Here is a 4,361-nt window from a genome sequence, read left to right on the forward strand (position 1 = left end):
TCACAACCAGACTCGATTATTTTTCAGACTGCCATAATATAGCGGGAATATTGCGGAGTGCGGCATTACACAACAAACAAAACAAACAAAGATAAATTACAGAAGACATTAAATGTATTCATGATAGGATTATTTATTTGATTATAAAATAAAAAAACAACATTATCAATATATTGCTCTTCAGTCTCTCTCCGATCGAACTCATCATCTTCCATGATCTCAGCATCTTCCATGATCTCAGCATCTTCCATGATCTCAGCATCTTCCATGATCTCAGCATCTTCACACTCCAATACCTCTTGCAACAAGAAGGAGTGTGAAAAATTGTCAATTTCAATTCCGACAATGTCTGTGAACATTGTGGGTACCGAAACTTTGCCAACAAATTTATCATATGCAACAGGGCAGACATGCAATTGTCTTTCAAGAAATAAGCCTTCTTGAAAAAACAAAGATTTTTCAACTCTGTCACAAAGAGAAATAAGTTAGTCCAAATACCAGGACAAAACAGACTTCATTTCCGGCTTCAAAAGATCCTGTTCTTGTATTGCCTCACTAGTGACATAGAGGATCATTCATATCCATGACATGGTTTTCAGTGTTAATTGCATTCAATTCTGTTATTGTTATTTTTATCTTGGTATTTATATAGCGCTAGTTTCCAGACTGACTGCTCTTGAAGCTCGCACAGTTGGTATGGCCGTATATATTTTGCTGAACAAGTGTGTCTTCAGATGTTTTTTGAAACTGTTAAGTTCACTGAGCAGGACGTTCCAAAGAAGAGGACCAGCCCTTGCAAAGCAGCGATCCCCGTAGGAGATTGTTCTTGATGGTGGCACTGTGATTAAATTCTGTGATCGTCTTATCAATATACGACTTTGAGTGAGTGAGTATGGTTTTATGCCGTTTTTAGCAATATTCCAGCAATATCACGGCGGGAGACACCAGAAATGGGCTTCACACATTGTACCCATGTCGGGAATCAAACCCGGGTCTTCGGCATGACGGGCGAACACTTTAACCACTAGGCTACCCGACCACCCCTATAAGACTTTGAGGTCTTCATTCGTCTTGACAATCTGATGGAGAGACTTTGTCCTCCTGAAGAACAGAACACAAGGCACAGTTAAATAATTAAGAATGTCTGACAACTAATGTATCACAAATATGCTCATGCGTATCTTCCACCACATGATCTACCTAATTGTCTTGGCTATTGATGTTTGTTCAGTAAGGAAATAAAGGGACAGGTTAAGCTTACACTCATACCATTGTGATTTCTTATGTTTAATTAGTTCTGATTTTTTTTACATAAAGTCTATGAACTGCCTTATGCATGAACATACTTGAGTATTTTTACATAAAGTCTATGAACTGCCTTATGCATGAACTTACTTGAGTATTTTTACATAAAGTCTATGAACTGCCTTATGCATGAACTTACTTGAGTATTTTTACATAAAGTCTATGAACTGCCTTATGCATGAACTTACTTGAGTATTTTTACATAAAGTCTATGAACTGCCTTATGCATGAACATACTTGAGTATTTTTACATAAAGTCTATGAACTGCCTTATGCATGAACTTACTTGAGTATTTTTACATAAAGTCTATGAACTGCCTTATGCATGAACATACTTGAGTATTTTTACATAAAGTCTATGAACTGCCTTATGCATGAACTTACTTGAGTATTTTTACATAAAGTCTATGAACTGCCTTATGCATGAACTTACTTGAGTATTTTTACATAAAGTCTATGAACTGCCTTATGCATGAACTTACTTGAGTATTTTTACATAAAGTCTATGAACTGCCTTATGCATGAACTTACTTGTGTATTTTTACATAAAGTCTATGAACTGCCTTATGCATGAACTTACTTGAGTATTTTTACATAAAGTCTATGAACTGCCTTATGCATGAACTTACTTGAGTATTTTTACATAAAGTCTATGAACTGCCTTATGCATGAACTTACTTGTGTATTTTTACATAAAGTCTACGAACTGCCTTATGCATGAACTTACTTGAGTATTTTTACATAAAGTCTATGAACTGCCTTATGCATGAACTTACTTGAGTATTTTTACATAAAGTCTATGAACTGCCTTATCCATGAACTTACTTGAGTATTTTTACATAAAGTCTATGAACTGCCTTATGCTTGAACTTACTTGAGTATTTTTACATAAAGTCTATGAACTGCCTTATGCATGAACTTACTTGAGTATTTTTACATAAAGTCTATGAACTGCCTTATGCATGAACTTACTTGAGTATTTTTTGTTTAGTTCCTGCAAATAGACTTTCTCAATGCACTGTTGCCTCAATTTTATCAGGAGGGATTTCGACTTTTTCTGACGAGCCGATGCATCAGGTCAGACAGGCTCTTCTTTGTCATCATCCCTCTCACTTTGTTCTCCAGTCTGAAACAGTAGGGACAACATGCAGATGATTCAAACATAGCAGGAGGTAAATCTGTCATCTAAGGTGAAACACATCTTCCAGAGTCAAAGGAGTTAACTGACTATAAAAGTCCAGTTTCCACCCTTGCCGAACTAGGCTGGTATTATGGAGTTACGTTTTGTCTGGACTAACCAGTCTATGCATAGTCCAATGAAAATCGTACACCGAAATCAAAATCCGGTTCGTAAACTGTCGTGCAGATTTCGATCGATTGCAGGGTTTGCAAATCATGTGCATCGCCAATTCGTTGTCAGCAGATATTTTCCAAATTCTTTCATGTTTTTAATCAAGGTGCTCACGATGCATTTCGCGACGTAAGACCCGTTTTATCCCAATATAGATCTTGATTATCGATCAGATCGTCCTGACTGGGTGCCACCATTTTGTGTGAAACAAACGCAAGTGATACGAGAGGTGGAATCTGATTGGCCCATAGGAGAGGCTAAGAAGGGACATAATTGGTAAAAGCCACTGGTGGCGCTAGGATCGAGTCCAGTAATTCCAGCCTTGTTCGGCAAGGGTGGAAACTGGACTTTTAAAGTCAGTTAACTTCCTTGCCTCGGGAAGATGGGTGAAACACAACTCAAAGAAGTTTTGTTCGTGAATATTAATTCAGGTGGGGCAATGATATACTTACATATATCATTGCACATACCTTTGCTCTTGTTTGTTTATATTCAGATTATCAGATCTGGATAAAAGAGAATTAAATATGAGACAAGAAAAAAAAGTTTAACATCATGTAAACAGTATGGTGCAAAGTATCAAACAACAACACATTTTACACATTTGTCAGTGTGATATAATATATAAGAAGAAAGTAATTGTTAATGCTGAATAATTTGCTGGTAAATTAGTAAAAATAATGATAAAAAGGTACTGCAAATGTAAGATTTGATTAGCTACACAAATACTAGTATCAGATTAAATTTTAGTCACAATATCATGGATAATATTAATTGAAGGAATCCTATTTACTCCAGTGTAAATAATCAAATCTGTTTCCATGTACTTGTACTTCCATTACCGTATTCGACGTAATAAGAGCCCTGCTCTAATAAGCGCCCATGGCGATATTTGCTAATATATTGGCTAGTGAACAATCCCAATTGATCAATGTACACAAGACTTATTTATTCGCATATAATACGCACTCGTGTGTTTTATATACCCTAATTATAGGTAATTAAATTCTGGAAAAATATATATGTCGTATATAAACATTTCAGGCTCTCAGCATAGACCACGAAATTTATCTCTCAACTGTTTTTTCCACCAAAATAATCTTCTAATAAGAGCCTCATATTTCTAATTTTGAGAGAGCCCTGGGTGTTTATTGCGTCAAATACGGTATCTCACTCAAGACCTTGACCTTTGACCTTTACATGAAATGTGCCAAAACGATTCCCCATGCCCATTTGGGCACAGTGACATATAGTCAATTAGTAAATACACTGTATACACCTGTTTCGAACAAGCATGGAGTTCTTGGGACATATTCTAGCTCTGTGTGTTTGTTCAGGCTATGACTAGAAAATGTTGTCTGTTAATACTTACCTGAGTTTGTTCAATTTTTCAATTGTGGCGCTGTATTCCTCCTTAATGGAAAGGGGTTCTGAAAAAGGGTTACTACAAACAGTATAAGTATTTAAAAACAAAAGTATTTATTTTCTGATATTTGCAGAATAACATTTTAATACCGTATTCGACGTAATAAAGCGCCCCGTGCTAATAAGTGCCCACGGAGATATTTGCTAATATATTGGCTAGTGAACAATCCCAATAAGCACCCCTTCCGTTTGATCAATGCACACAAGATTTATTTATTCGTGTATAATACGCACTCGTGTGTTATATGCACCCTTAATTATGGGCAATTAAATTCTGGAA

General features: G+C 36.0%; 1 pseudogene; it reads right to left on the minus strand.

The window, feature by feature from the left end:
• Positions 1–756: 756 nt before the first annotated feature.
• On the minus strand, positions 757–4,078 carry LOC139457510 (uncharacterized; annotated as a pseudogene).
• Positions 4,079–4,361: the final 283 nt, after the last annotated feature.

The sequence above is a fragment of the Haliotis cracherodii genome, unplaced genomic scaffold (genome assembly GCF_022045235.1).
Source record: "Haliotis cracherodii isolate W230 unplaced genomic scaffold, xgHalCrac1.p SCAF_12, whole genome shotgun sequence".
In the NCBI taxonomy this organism is placed as follows: domain Eukaryota; kingdom Metazoa; phylum Mollusca; class Gastropoda; order Lepetellida; family Haliotidae; genus Haliotis; species Haliotis cracherodii.